Below are 16,816 nucleotides of genomic sequence, written 5' to 3'. Positions count from 1 at the left end.
TGCAAACATACATGTACTGCCCTGAACAGCTGCTTCTCAATTAATGTCTGTAAAGTGTCACAGAATGTTATTTGAGAAGACAGGAATCTGAAAAGCTAGTCAGGGCTTTAATTAAGTGCTGCAGTGATAGCTGGAATTCTGCTCTGTGCTGGCTCAAGCAGCAGGTGCTGTGACGTCACAATCCAATTGTTATAATTGATTACAGTTACAGAAGTGAAATACTTTTGTCATCACAGTTCAGTAGTGATGCCACAACTAGCATATACAACGAACATTATTACCAGGCTATTACACGGATGTTGCAGGGTTCCAAGTATTATAAGTAAATCACATGTACTCTAATACATTACTTTTAGTACATATATGTTATAGAACTGTGTGTTGGTTATTCCAGCAATACTTGCATTTTCTATTTCGAAGGTTGCTATGCAATAGCCTTAGATGTGTTTGCACATAAACAAGGTTAGTACACAGTGTGATTTAGTTTCTTGCTAAATTCTAATGCGTGTGAGATTAAACAGATGGCACGGCATACATTCTTGGTTAAATTCAGACTGGAGTAGAACTTCTAACAGTACCACCGGCATATCTGGATCACAGAAGAGTACCTTATATCAATTGTTCCTTAATATGGAGAACGGTTAGCGGTCTGGTACAGTATTTATCTAACACATTTCCAGAGGGTATTGTGGGAACAATATCCAACATGTTATATTGGAGCAATTGATGTAGCTGTCCGCTGGCAAGTCTTTTTTCTTATAAAGCAGCAACAAATAGAGGGTGGGTAAAAGAAGAAAGTACTACCATACACAACACTCATAATATCTCAGCTATCTGTGCTGCTTCTTATTAGGATGTCTACCATTTCTAAGCACACTGTAATAGTATAGCTTTACAGACCGCGGGAGGGGTCATTATCGCAAGATAATTTCACATCACCAAGTTATGGCCTGAGGCGAATCTGAGGGCCATAAATTGTGGAAGGATCATTATCACAGGTGATAATGATCCCTCCCAAGCTCTAGAAGGCTATTAACACAGACGTTAGTAGCAATACATGTTTTGGTGAGGGAATAAAACAAAAGTTTGTAAATTAAATGTGATTTATTATGAATACATCACTACCAATAGTTATTGACTACACTCTGAACATTGTGATTGGTTGAGAGGAGGTCAGTAACAGTCTCCATGTGCTAATATAGCCTTATAGACCGAGGGAAGGGTCATTATTGCGAGATAGTGACCTGCCGCCAAGTTATGGCCCAAGACAAGGACGAGGGCCATAGGTTGGGGAGGGTTATTAATCGTAGAGATAATGATCTCTCACAAGGCCTTTAAGGCTTTAAGCACCTAAGGGTAGCAGCAATACATGTTTTGGTGGGGTAATAAAAAAACCTTCTTTAGTAGTGTGCAAAGTAAATAGGGAAAATGAGCAAGTACATTGTATCTTGTAGTATATAAAACACAAGGTTACCTTCATAAGTTAAGCATTTTAATTGCAAACTTGGTTAAACTGGAGCAGTTTTAATATCTGCATGCATTAGTTGTCATGTAAAAGTTATCGGTTTCTCTATAAGAAACAAAGCACTTTACCATGTTTTCAATTTCTTTTTGGTTTTTTAAATAGGATCGTGTGGTGAAAAAAAATAGGTCCTTCCAGTGAGAAAGTGTCTTGTTGAAATACATCTTGCATGGAAATTGCACTGTTGTCAATAATTAAGTAACTCAAACTTCTGATATAGCCCTATAGACTGAGGGAGCGGTCGTTATAGAGGAATAGCGACCCGCCACCAAGATACGGCTTGAAGCAAAGGTTGAGGGCCATGGGTAGGGGGAGAGTCATTATCCCAAGTGGTAATGACTTCTCAGGAGGTCTATAATGCTATTAGCGCAAACTGGTAGTAGCAATACGTGTATATGGGCACTTGTGTTCCCAGGGGTGTGGGAGTATCTTTGGACAATATGGACAATAAATGTTGCCTCAAAAGTCTAATAAGACTTAGAGCAAATAACTGTTTGTGCTGTTTCTTCTATCTTGGCATGACTCTTCGTTTATCTGTATTTGTATTTCTTTATTTTTGTATTCAATGATGTAGTGAATACAAATCTGCTGTCTCTAAGCACTGGAAGGGCACAGTAGGGAGAATCATTAATAATTAATAACAAGGTAAAACTTAGTTAGAGGACACTGTCACCAAGAATTCAAAAAGGTAAAAATGGTGATAAAAGCTTATTTAGGTGAAATAATTGGCAACACTATTATTATGAATTTGAAAGAATTCTCTAATATTCCAAGGGGAAACGGTTTGAAGAGTCAGAGGGTTATTCCAGGTTGAAGAAGTGAGTTTCTATGGCACGTTTGAACATGGTATAGCTCTGGATCTGCCGTATCCTAGCTGGGAGTGTGTTCCAAAGAAGGTGACCCTGAGCATCAAGAGTAGTACCTCCAAATTTGGCTGTCCTGAATTTAGGTTGTTTGAGAGTGATCGCAGAGGAAGAGCGAAGGTTCCTCACATTAGGTTTGGTACTAATACGGGATGACAGATAAGTGGGACCGCTAAAACTGAGGCATTTGTGGATCGTGGTAAGCATCTTGTGCGTTATGCGATGTTTGACGGGAAGCCAGTGGAGTTTTTTCCAGAAGGTAGAGATGTGTGTACGACGAGACTGATTAAAGATGTTGCGCACAGCATTATTCTGAACCACTTGTAGAGATTGGATGTTGGAGGCTGTGGTGCCCGCCAAGAGGCTATCACAATAGTCCAATCTTGAATTTATTAGTGCAGTGGACAAGAGCGCACAGTTCTCTTCCGATATAAATGGTTGAATGTATCCTATTCTCTTATTTATAAGACCAGAGCTAGATTTGATGCTGGAAACATGAGATTTCATGGAGAGTTCTTCATCAAGAACAACTGCTAGGGTCTTGACTTTCTTTTGGACGATAATGTTATTGTTGGCAATATAGAAACTGGCATAGTTGAAATCGCCCGAGGGTTTTTAGATGCCACAATAAGAAGTTCGGTCTTTTTATCGTTCAAGGCAAAAGAGTTGCAGGCCATCCAATCTTGTATGGCTTTATATATTTTGTAGATGGTTTCCGTATCACTGCTATATGAGCAACTCAGCTGTATGACTACCTGAGTGTCATCAGCGTAGTTTGTATATTGCACTCCTAGTTTGTTCAAGAAGTCAAGAAGGGGACGGATGAAAAGAATGAAGAGCAGCGGTGACAGACAGGAGCCCTGAGGAACTCTGCATGTCTGAGAGATTGGTGAAGATTGACTATCACCAGCACAAACACTTAACATTCTGGGACCAAGAAAGGAAGCAATCCATTTGGATGCACAGAATGTCCCCATTAACCAAGCCAGAATCTTGTTAAGAAAAAGGGTTCACGTCCAGACTTCTGAGGCATATTGGTGATGACAATTGTGTTCTTTTTATTATATTTGTATGACCTGGAGTCCACTAACTTAGTCATCCAACTGTGTATTTCGTTTATTTCTTTATTGTGCAATATAGTTGACAAAAACATTTCACACATTACAGGAAAAATATAAAATATTCAAACAGTAATACATTAAAATTGAGACGTACAATAAGAAAAATTCACATTTACATAATCTACATGAACAAATAGTTTCAACAAAAAAAAGACATTAAACCAAGCCATTTCATATGATTTAGCTAAGCAAAAAAAAGCCTACAAGGGAATTCAATTATAACTTTTCCTTACCAGCATGCCCCTATAAAACCGTAAGGACTTAAATGAAGTCTAAAAATTGTGTAATAAATCCTACAAGGGCAATTATAACGAAGTCTGCCTCACACTTAAAATTCTGTGTCAGAAATCCTGCGAGAATAAAAAGGAGTAATCATGTACAGAATGCAAAATACATGGGCCTCATTATGACCCTGCTGGTCTGCTAAAAAAGTGCCAGTATTTACGTATACTGGCATTTTACCGGACTGACAGAGTACAAGTATGCCAGTGGGGGAACCTGACTTACCTCCAGCTGACAGCTGGAGGTAACTCAGGCCCACACGGGTATAGAACAGCTGGTATTTTTTTGGCACCAGTATTTCTGGTCCTATGGGACTCCATGGAATGAAATTTTACCGGTATTTCCACCGTCTGTAATATCCCGGTTTTACCAGGATATCAGGTGGCAGAAACAGTAGGTGCGTTTGCAGGTATCCTGGCGGATTATCCGCCAGGATACCGACAAATTTGGAATGAGGCCCATTAAACTCTGCAGTGTACCACATGCCAAGTACAAATGATCCAAAGTAAACCCATCATATTTTTTTTTAATGCATTTTATTGTGTTTATAGCTTATAAAACTTGAACAAATAATACCAGACTTTTAAAAAGCTGCTTACCTTTATGTTTACAATGCAGGCACAATTTCACAGTTTATAACTTCATAATTCCAGCGCATACATTTCCAAAATTATAACCATATTTCTATAAAGCCATTTTCCTATAAAAACAAATAGTTCACATATGCAATCTCTCTCAGTACATTATGAATTCTTATTACAATGACAATTAAAGCAATATTTAAAGATGTCACGTTGCCGCACAGAAGCCTGGCCCAACATTTTTCGTTCCAAGGTCATTTTCATTCACCACAATTTTCATAAATACTGAATTCCTTAAAGTGATCATTCCCTGAAAAGAAATTAGCCAGTGTTTCCCAGTTTCCGGGATCCCTATGTTTCTACATAACCGGCAGTTCCTGTCTTGTTTCTCAATCCCTCTTATTGGGTCCCACCTCTGCAAGGTCCCTAACAGGTTTAGACGGAACCTCATGAATATATTGCAGAATATTGGGCTAGGAAATCTGATGACATACGTTTCCATTGATTTATATTTTCTTGGAAATGGCACCAGCTTTTATAGAGTGCATACGTGGCAACGCTAGGAATACAGTCCACCAGTTTTACTTTGCTGTAGGTTTTCTGCGGGTTTTCTATTGGGGCCCTACAGTCAGAATCAATACCCCCTAAAATTTGCTCACAGCCATCCACAAAGTTATTTAAAGATCTGCCAGTTTTTTGCACTGCTGCGTTACTCAAATCTTCAAATAGTGAACCAGATGGAGGGCTCAAGAGTTCATAAAATAGGGCCTCATCACGACTGTGCCGGTCTGGAAACACCGGGGCCAGTAAGCTTACCGGCACCGGTGTTTCCAGACCGGCACAGTACAGCTCTGCAAGCGGGTGCCATCCTGCCCACAGGTCAGACCTTGCGGGTGGAATGACACCCACCTGCAGAATTTCATGGAAGCACCGGCACCGTTATTAATGCTGCCGGTGCTTCCGTGGTCTCCATTCCCATGGAGTCCAGACTCCATGGGAGTGGGGACCTACAAAATTACCGTCGCCTGACTTCCCGGCCGCTGGTGTCGGAACACCCCGGTGTTACCGGGAAGTCAGGCGCTGGTAATTCATTAGAGGTCTGGCGGCAACCTGCCGGTTTTACCGGCACAGTTACAGCCAGACCCATAATGAGGCCCATAATCTTAATTTAGCAATGTTAACATAAGATTTCTATTACTATAATTCTGCATTCATATCTTATAGTCACCAGAAGGACTGACATTGGAAGGCCGAGAAATCTTTTCCAGAATGACCCTTCCAATCTCTCAAGAGCCTTCAAGTCCATTATAGCAAATTATAGACCATGCAGAGCTGCTGGCATCACCATACAAACATAAAACCTAATCACTGGTAACAGAGTATATTTGCAGCACTTAATTCAGATTTTCCTGGGTTGAGCATACAGAGCACGTATCCTTGCTGTAGCATTTCCCATCCTATCCCCACTGTGGATGGAAAAGGCTAGGTAAATCAAATCATTCACTATCTTGATTTTTTTCTCCATCCACTTACCAGTTCCATTTTTCCTTTTGGTGACTGCCCTTACAAGCCAATATGGCTGTCCTGGTTACATTTAATTTTGAATCATTTCCTGACAAATACTCATAAATTGTGTTAAGGGACCCTTGTAAACCAATCAGTGTTTCATCGAGGAGGATTATATCATCTGCATAACACTTAAGAGCCCAATTGTCGAGGAAAACAAGTAGCAAGTCAGAATACATTCCATAATGGCATATAGGTATACATTTGAAGACATTGCGGCAATATGCAGCCCTGGCAGAGGCCCACAAATCTATTTATAGATTACCCCCAGATGGCCATTGCTGGCCAGTCTTATTTGCATTATCATCTGAGAATAAAGTTCCACTTACGCTGTTAATATACCTGTTGGTGTCCCCCACTAGTGTATCTTATTCCATAACTTCCCTCGATCTATCATGTCGAAGGCACTCCTTAAATCTATTCTTGCCCTATAAAGGGGTGAGGAATCTTTCATTTGCAATTGATTTTTTTAAAGGATGAATGATGAAGCCATTGGGCGTTGTTTCCTGGAGCCAGTTCGGAGCTTTGAGGGTTTATTAACAGAATTCGCCCACTATGCAAGATCTTGTAACAATAAAGAGGCACAAATCTTGGAGGATGAATCGAGCAGGGCGATGGTACAATAATTCCTCGGGTCCCCGTTGCCACCCTTCTTAAAGGTGGAGACCACCAAAAAAAACAGGTTTTATTGGACTGATTCAGAGAGGATGACATAGAAAAGAGAAGAGGCCTCTTCATTCGTCATATTGGCTTTCTGGGTCCTAATATCATAGCAATCTAGTGGTGCAGGAGTTATGGCAGGTTGTTGAAGAGTAAACCTAACAGATGAAGTGGTGGAAGACATTATGCTGGGTGATGTTGTGACATCCGAACATTTGGTAAGAGAAGAACGCTGTGTCAGAATAGTTTGAGTATCACAATGTCTAAACCTTTATTTCCACAAATAGCATGTTGGAGGGAAGAACATCCTTATTCGGTGCTTGATGGTTTTTGAATTCCACTTCCTGCCTCTCTATGAGGGATAATAGAGCTGTGCAAGAAGACGAGGAAGTGGAATTTCAAAGTATCTGAAACAATCGGACTTTGGAAAGCCATCTCAACAATTGCAGGCTCACAGAAAAGTCACACAGTTGTCAATGTATCAATTAAAGTACATGCAGGGCACACATTGGCCCTCATCATGAGTTTGGCGGTATTCCAGTGGTAAATCTGCTGAACAACTGCCCAATGGATTTACTTTTACCACCACTTGGTAATTCTGCCAGTAGTAATTTGGATGTTCCAGCAGAAAATGGGAGGTTTTACCACCAGCATGATGCAGGAGGTAAATCAGCCACTCCAGGGCCAAACTCATAGTCTGGTGGAGTGGGAAAAGTAGCAGTAATTCAGTTACTGCCATGTTTCCCCCCACCGCCATACTCGTAATGAGCCCCCCTATGTCTTTCAAGCCAGGGCTTGCTCCTAAATAAGCAGGATCCCCCGAAGAGTGGATGAAACGCAGGGGGAGGTAGGTACAAGTGGCAGTATACCACAGGTATACCCCAGTTTATAGTGATTCTCCTTTCTTTTCTCAACCTTTCTACAACTTTGATTCAAAATATATCAAATTCTGTTTTAAAAGGGAGACCAACTCAGTTCTCTTGGAGGGGATGTGAGCTGCAGTATTATAATTCCCATAATCCTCATTATCCTTATCCTTGTGAGATTTACTAGCATTAGTCTTTGAATCTAGAACAATTTCCAGCTCCCATCCAAGATGGGAAACTTGTATAGGTACCATAAATAATCATGACCTCAAGGCTGTGGCACTATGAGCCTGAACCCAAGGAGAGGACGGTGTGACAAATCTGGAGGCTTCGTCCCTTCTTCCATGGGGGAGCAACCCCCTTTGAGGCTAAGGAGTGGAGTCTGCTAAGCAAAACCCTCCCTAGGGGTTTGGGAAAGCAGGACCTTATTGGGAGTGAGTCCCCCCAAAGGGACAAGAACTCATGGGGAAGTCACTATGACTAATGTCTTGCCTGCATACATCAGAATCTGAGAAGCTGATGTTACATTCAAATGCGGGACTCAAATTGATACTGAAAGTGCCTTTGGATGTTTGGCTCAAGACAATTCTGGTCTCTCCGTGGGCTTGACACCTGAACATATCAACACGCCCCTTCTTGGTCACAGAGAGAGAATAAAGTAACGATCATCCTTGAATGGAGGAGAAGATGCAATACGCAGATCTGACGGGAGCCACACTGCACAGTGGAGCCAGCTGTGGCGCAGAGAGAGGAAGGAGACACAGTGAGATGCTGTTGACCAGGCACAGAGCCATGCAGAGCCAGCCTTATCTGGAGGTGTGGCCACGCCGAGGACAAGGTGAGACCAGGGCCTGAGAAACACTGAATCTACCCCACCAGGGAGGAATGAGTCCTCTGCTCGCAAGGAAGGAACGAGGAGTAGAGAAAGGCTGTGATGAGTGTACCCAAAACTTGCTCTTGTACAGATGGGAATGCCAGAAATCCGTAGACAATGCCACCGCTTCTGAGAAGAAGCCACCTCACTGGAGCAAACACTGTGACTGTCAGGATTCTAGCCCACGATCTTGGAGCCTCTACGATCGTTGGCGGCATCACCTGCCCATTCCAAGATGACCGCCAATGTTACGTCACACATTGCCCTCCCACGTCGTGGACGTCAGATGTCTTTGCCGATCCCGGACAAAACTGCAGTCAGCACAGCTGCTTCTCTATTTCAGCTTCCCCCCGAGCAGGCGCTGGTCTCCCTCTGCTCCAGTTACTGCCTGTTTCCTTTTCCTGTTCTCCCCATCCTACTTCCCGTCCTGGCTCTTCCTCCTTCTACGTTGCTGATCTCCATGCTTCCTTTTGTTTCCTATGGGTCCCAGTCTTTTCAGTCTTTCTTGTACCTGTATTGGTTTCTGCTCCTGAAAGGCATCATCCCTTCTAAGGCATTAACCCCAGAACTCTCCCATCTTGCTCCAGGAGGTTCTTTGCAGCAATCCGCCTTTTCTTCCGTTCTCCTGCTTTCCAGGTGACTACTTCATCTGGAGTCTTTCCAGCTTCACTCTAGTCGAGGTGGCGTCCAGGACGGACATGCTTTACCTCATTCAACTGCATCATCAATGCATTGATGAGGTAACACCTGCCGCTAACAGTGACATAGAAGGCACCTGGTTGCTCATAGTGGAAGGGGGCGGAAAGACCAGAGAGTTAAAGGGAGAGAAGGATGTATTACTGTAATCCCATGTCCGAGGCATAAAGGCCCGGAAAGAGAGGAAGAAATGAGTGACAGTAAGGATTACGGGAGCCCAAGAAACCCGAATATTGTAACCAGCCTAACGGCTCACAGAAGCTACAGAGAACCAAGAGAGGCATATGTAAAGAGGGGTCTCCAATACCCCTGGGAGACATTGGGACGCAGAAACCCCAGAGAGCCAGAGGGCCCAATAAGACAAGTGAAGAGTCGAATTGCGGGTAACTCGGAGAAAAGCAAGACATGAACCTAGTGGGGAGAAACCCACCCAAGTGGTGGAGAGGGATGAAGCAGGTATCCCTCCACCTGCAACAACTTGGACATTTGATCTTTTCAAGACCTTGAGACTTTATGTTGCTGACTAGAGAAACCTTTGGAACTTTGACAAGACAGACAAGAGCTTTTAACACCAGAGAGAATTGGTATTTACGGACAAGCATTGGATCTGAAACGAGGAGGGATTCCTGGAAGCCCTGAGAGAGATCGGGGTGAACAACTCTGAAGGCAGAACACTCTGCCTAGTTTTTCTTTTATGATTTTTCTCAGTGGTAGGGCCAGTTAAGAGGATAGTTTTGGGCAGAGGACTATTTTCGTTATTTTGACTATCGACAAGCACCTTAGTATAGTTTCTTAGGAAGGGAACTCCCCTTTTGGCAGTAGGGCTAGAAAGGTGTTTTCTTTTTAGTTATATAAAACCGTTTGATAACAGTTCCTCTGGTCCGAGTTCTCGATTGCAACAGTGCATAATCTAAAGCATTGCCCAATTGCGCTGGATGTTCTGGCTATTGGCACATGACCCTGGCTGGGTGACCAGCCTTCACCTTCAATTTTTATTTTTCACACAACAAAACAAGGGTTAAACAGAAAACCATTGGAAGATTCCTATAGAGCAAATAACACTCAGTGGATGTGCAGGGAGCATGCCTTTTTAGATTCCACTAGTACCAGCAGGACTGGAGCAGAAATGGATGCGAGGACCAAGGCAGCAAAGTTAACACTGAGCGCAAAAATGTACGGCAAGGCAAATGTGAGGCTGGATGGAGAGGCACCTGGAGAGGCACCAGTGATCCTATTGGCCGTCAGGATCCATGGAATGTTGGGAAGTGTCAGTGATTATTGGCCAGAAGCCCTGAATTACTGAACAGCTGTCAGGATGCCAGGGTTTTACTCTGGGTGCTAATCCTGGTTACTTCAAATGACACAGTCCATACGAGAATCCCCAGTATCTGCTTTGGTCCTTCATAAAGAAATGTATGACTTGTACATTTAACCTTTGGCCTTTCTGCTCACTCCCAAGCATTGGAATTTGCATTGACACAGGAAGCAGGACATACCGCTGCATCCTGCATTCCGTTCACGCATGCCTCATTTGCTTTTCTACTGCACATATGGTGGAACAGTAGATCAGACAGAGAATATTTTTCTTTAAAATGGTGTGAAAGAATTTTCTGGAAACATTGTTCAATATATCTAAAGCTAAACTGTTGTTCCTCTTTGGAACCATTCTGATCAAATCTGCTCTACATAAAAAGAATTAACGATATACAGTAGTAACAGGTGTGCGGGAGGCGCAAGTGTCCCACAGATTGTCATCACTTTTCATCTGTCTTAGTTGTACTCAACCCAATGCCAGGGTTGTAATTCTCTACCGCATCCTCAAGACATTTTTACTCATTTACTTAATGTAGGTGTGCACCCCACCATCAATGTATTTTGCAGAGCAGTAGATCAGACCAGGACAGTGACCCATAGACATTAATTTACATGTTATCAATTTGGAATTGCTTAACATCAAGTGCCCCTGAAATATGGGAGCAAAAGAGGACATTTAGCTTTAAAAGCGCGGTTAGTTCTGGATAATCAAATGGACCTGATTCTTAGAGGACTTGAGTGGCACCCAGTGTGGCACAGTATCCAGTTTCTGTTTCTACAAACAAGACCTGTGTGTTGTGGGAAGACCCTAGGGCAGCATGGCCTCTCTGCCTGTGTAAGTATTGATTACTTAGCTTTAATGTCCAAGCAGGAGCTATAGTTTGTAATCTGCATTTATGTTCGATTGTCCATGTCATCTCTATAAATGAACTCTTTGAAAGAACCTAGTTGGTTGCCAGTGACTCCAAAGATTACATCCAAGACACCCTGAAAGATGCACAGAGTCAACTGGACCAAAGGACCAAAGTAGCTTCCAAACAATGCCCCTACCAGCCACCCAAATAGAAGTCAGACAGAGCTCTTAAGGCAGCCAACCCTTATTTAATCCCCCAATGAACATTACAATGCCTAAAGTGTTGGGACAGGCCAAGATCCTAAATTCTGGAAAGCTTTCATCCTCTGGTCTAAGAGCAGCATAGTCTACATGTGCTTCAGAAGGCTCCTAAAAAACAAGATCTTCAGACTTTTCTTCAGATAAGGATCTACATCCCACAGTCAGCGACTGAAGAATACTGCGCAAGGGAAGATTCTATACTCCAGCTGCCAGCAATATCCATTCACTGCCTACTGGGATTCTGAACGCTGTGAAGTTGCCCATGTGGTGGCATTGTTGCTCCATCTAAAACCCATTATTAATTAAACTATTTTGTAAATTATATAGCAATCGTGCCCCAGCAGAAGCGTGATTGCTATTCGCACCCCGGGGTATGCCTGTGGTGCAAATAATTTGTTTATTTTTCTCGGGCGATTGGGTGCATTTATTGCGTGATGCTAATCTCCCGATAAAAAAAAAGATGGACGCTGCCATCGGATAAGAGACTAGGGCATGGCGGTGGCCGTGAAAGGGAGGAGTGCCGGGACTGCAACACAAAGCTCCAGTCGAGCGGGAAAGTGGGGGGGGAGGCTCCCTGTTGCCTCCCGACATATAATTCAAATAATGATGGCGCCACCCGGGGAAGGGCCTTGGTTGACTTGAAACAGCAGGCAGGACACTGTGTATTCTCACTGGCTGTTCCAGCCACCTAATTGGCTGAACACCCTTCCCTAGGTGCAAATGAATAATAGGATCCATTCTACAATAAACCTCACCATTACTAAAACCAAATATTGCTTTATTTTTCGCATTGTATTAGGAATCCTTAAATAAACATTTCTCAACACAATAATCCAGACAAGTATTTGTAAACCCTGCGTTGCCAAGAATAATGTAATAACAAACTTCCATAAACTGTGGGGCTGGCAGGAGTCTTCATATTCTAATAAAAAAGTAAGACTAATTCTGGCCATTTTGGCAGTTAGGAATATACTGTTTCACTTCCTAATTGGGAACTGGCCCTGCTTCCAAATGTAGCGGATTGGAAATGGAAGGAACATGTTTACTCTGGGCAAATTCACAATGGACCATTTGTATTTGAACAAATATGTATGAAAATGAAAGCAGACAGACTGAATTACAGAAGAATTTATTATTTTCAAAGTTGGTTTAGGTGAAACAGATCTGGATTATGAAAGCCATATTAAACATACTTGCCTTAAAATTCAGTAATTATTTGAAATTGACAAGTAATGACATATAAGGCCTGTTTCAAAACAAGCTGGGTTTCAGTTCACATCCTGCAAGTCCCTGATTCACAACAGGGACATGCAAGGTGTAAGGGGCCGACTGTGGAAGCCTGAGAACCTCATTGTGCCCCTTCATGTGCACTTAAGTTATGTTAAGTTAATTCATACTGCTCACCGTTGCCATTTCCATGGTCTCCAGGCGCTCCTGTTCTCTGTATGGTAAAGTAGGGTGGGTTGGTTATGGAGGAAGAGAGGGATAAAACACGTGTTGTGCCCAGCTTTTGGTGTTTGTGGAACCAGGAGTAACTGCATCTGCGCTTGTGTGCTTTCTGAGTGTGCATTGATTTGTACACTGGATGATTATTGTTTCCAGATGGGTGGCATCCAGTGTTTGTGGTGTTGTGTGTTGGAGGAGTTTGCGATTTGTGAGTTGGTTTGAAAGTGATATGCGGTTTAGTTGTTTAGCAGGGTGGTTCGCAAGCCACCTGGACGTGTGTGGCAAGTATGTGGTGAAGAAGCGTGGTAGAAACACATCACTAAGAAAGCAATTCTATGCGCATGAAATAAGGTAATATTGTCACAAAAATAGATGATCTGCTGTAATAGTGTGGTTTGCATTCTTATTCTGATGAAGGCTGTACATATTGATTTTTAGTCGAAGCATATGTCGACTTTAACAAAATAGACCATTCTAATGAACTTTCTCTTAAATAATTGAGCAGATATTTCAAATGACTGTATTGATAAAGAATGGATTTATTTGTTGTATCCACTTGTTTTTTTAATTATATCAATAGAAAATGGATTGATAAAATGCAATCAGGTTTCCGTAGAAAGCTCGGAACGTAATTGAATGGCCTTGTCATTAAAATATTATATCAAGGTACGTGGACAAGAAAAGGTTGCCTTTATGCAGCCTTCATCGATGTAACGGCCGCATTTGACAAGGTAAACAGCAAGAAGCAGTGGCAGAAACAGAAGACCTGGGGGTTGCCATTATCAATTTTAGGGACTATTATGGACCTTCGTACAGACACATCACTCTATGCATGGTTAAAAACAGAAAGGTGTCTCTCCTCCAAACTTCCTACCTCAAATGATTTATGACAAGGGTGTGTTCTAGCCACTCTTTTGTTCAATTTATATATCCGACATAGGGGACACCATCAACACTGCAAGAGCTTTCCCACCCAAAATAGGTGAAGCTCGGATCCATTGGCTATTGTACACTGATGATCTTGTTATGTTTGACTATACACCAACTGGCTTAACTCGATCATTAGCAGCTGCAAAACAGTTCATGGAAATGAATGATATGGAGATAAATCCAAAATAATGCAGCTGTCTTACACTAGAAAAAGAGCCAAAAGCACCCATTTGGTAGATTGATTTATTATAAATTGAAATACTTCTGGAATTTAAATTCCTAGGATTCCTTAGCTCAGGCACTCCACCATCCACCTCTATCTACCAAAGTGTGCATCAAACGCTGCTGGGCCTACTTGCTCAAATGATTCAAATTGATAAAAAATAAGGAAGGTTCTCTATGGTACCGATTATTAACTATTAGAAACAACACGTGATTCCCACTCTGCCATACAGTGGCAAAATTATAAATGTGAAGGACAGAAAATGGTGGAAGTCTGTCTTATTTCATGGGTATAGCTAATTGGAAAGCTTTGATGTTATATATAAAAGTCGTTGCCACCCCCCCCCACTCTCTGCATGCGAATGTAAACTGTGTGATGCATAATTCATCCTCTGGTTTTTTAGAGACTTGGAGCTCTGAATGTCAAAATATCTTGAAGTGGGCTGATATACCCTTGGATCTATGTACAAATGATCCCGACACAGCCAAGAAAAAGTTCCTTTGTGAATGATTGCATACAGATGTGAAATAAAATTTTAGAACTGAAAATGATCAACACTCAGTTCTTTGAGGAAAGAGCTATTCGTAATGTACCAGGCTATCTTCTAAAATTCCCAGATCATATCTGGAGACGCCATTTTATGAAATTGCATTTTAATTTATATTCAACATATGACGTTCTTGGAGCAAGGGAGGGGATCAGCAGAGCTGACAGAACATGTAGGGCATGCAAAGGATCCAGAACAGAGACCCTATCACATCTACTTTTAAAATTCCCCATGTTGCTCCAACGAAGAACTGCATACTTGGGGAGCTTTGTCCATGATGTTACAAGGGTAGATGGGAATGTGACGTATGTACCTGGACACGGATCCTGGCAGGTACCACGACCACCTTGGCACTGGCAGGTATCCATTATATACTTTGGCTTTTTAAAGATAATGAAATTCATCTTAACAACATTCTGTAGTGATTGGAAATTGGTTTTTAGTAATGGATTGTATTATTATTAATGTGTGTGTAATTTTAAACTTGTTGGAATCTAATTGTAATATAAGTGCAATTGTTTTTCTTTTCTTTCTGATTGTATGAGGACTTCTTTTACAATTTGTGTAAAGTTTGTTTTTGTAAATCAATTCACAATTAAAAAACATAAAATTATATCAATATCATGTATTATTGTGCATATTCCATTGTTTTTATGCACTTCTCCTGTCTGGTTAATTTGTTTTTGAAGGTTATAGCACTATTCTTCATTGTAACTACACTCTATCAATGTTGTATTGATTAGATTACTTCCTCCTTTGTTGTGATAACAAACAGCTCCCTTTTCAATATAATGACACAATTTGCCATTTAAGTAGGTTCTACCATTTAACATAGAACACCAACATTCCTTTATAGCTGTTTTTGGTTAGAGCTGTATATGCAATGCTGCCACTGTAGAACATCTGTTGTGTTACTGTATTCATAATTGTCTTACCCCACTAGAATTGTGTACTGTACACCCACGTGAGTCATTGTACAATAAATAATTGTATTACGGGTTACACGCTTCAATATTGTACAAAAGTGGTTAACTGAACACATAATTGTTTTAAAACACACACTAATGTGCTTGTGCAAAAGCGTGTGCATTAGCCACATAATTTTCCAACTTTGCAAACTGCCATTGTACAGTATAGGAAACAGACACTCTTTGCATAATGTCATATGCTCATACTGGGCAGCTTTGCTCTCTGTGCTAAGGGACTTAACACATACTCTTCAAAGGTTTAGTCAGCATGGTTGGCCCACGCCTGACATTGCTTGTCTTCCTGTGCATAGGGTGTGTGGCCTAGGAGTTTATCTTTGACTGCTGTATTTGGTGGCAGTGCAAAGACTGCTTTTTATGGTTGGTGCCCTCAACATTGTTGGTCTCATTGAGGTCCAGGAGTAACTAACCCAAGTTCATCTTCCACCTATGTTTTTCATCTAAAGGGTAGACTAGATGGTGGCGGATGTCATATGTCTGTGGTTTACAGGACAGCTTTGTTCAGATTGGAGTGGTTTCTTGTGCAAGTGTTGCATGTTGTGCAAAGAGGCTGTATTTGTGGATGTGATGTTTGCAATTAGTGCAGTTAACTGATTTTTTGATGATTCCCAATTTGTGATTGAGGGGGTGCTTATCTTTATTGACACTTGCTAAAGAATATTGAAATGTACAGCTTCGTGGCAAACCCTGGTAGCGTTGCAAAGTCTCATGTGTCGATGAAGCAAGTGCGTGCTAAGATGAGGTCTCATATTGTACAGGAAATGTACACAGAGTTTGTGAAGAGTTGCTGCTTTCCTAGAAGTTGATGCTTACGGAAACAATGAAGCATTTGTGGAGCTATGTGAATAGGTAGATATAGGTCAAAGGGTCAGAGAAGGAGTATCTTCTGGGTTAAAAAACCCTATTGAAAGACCTTGCAGGAGAATGGCTTGAAGCAGAGGGAAAACTGGAGGAGCAAATAGCGTCATATATATTTTCCCATAACTGCTACATTTTGTTAATTGTGACCTACTTAGGGAGGAGGAATTCACTAGGTTGTTTACCTGTGCTAAAATTTGGGATAAAATGAGTTAAAAAGTTGACATTTAATGTTTCAACAGTTTAAAATATTTCTTCAACTATTAGAACACCCATGACCTCACATGGTTTTCTTCATGAAAATGAGAAGCTGAACAACGTTTTTAAGTACTCTACATTTACTAGTCTGCAATGCTATCTGTAGCCA

Source organism: Ambystoma mexicanum, chromosome 8 (assembly GCF_040938575.1).
Source record: "Ambystoma mexicanum isolate Mex_15411 chromosome 8, UKY_AmexF1_1, whole genome shotgun sequence".
In the NCBI taxonomy this organism is placed as follows: Eukaryota; Metazoa; Chordata; class Amphibia; order Caudata; family Ambystomatidae; genus Ambystoma; species Ambystoma mexicanum.
Note: the sequence above shows the minus strand (reverse complement) of the source record.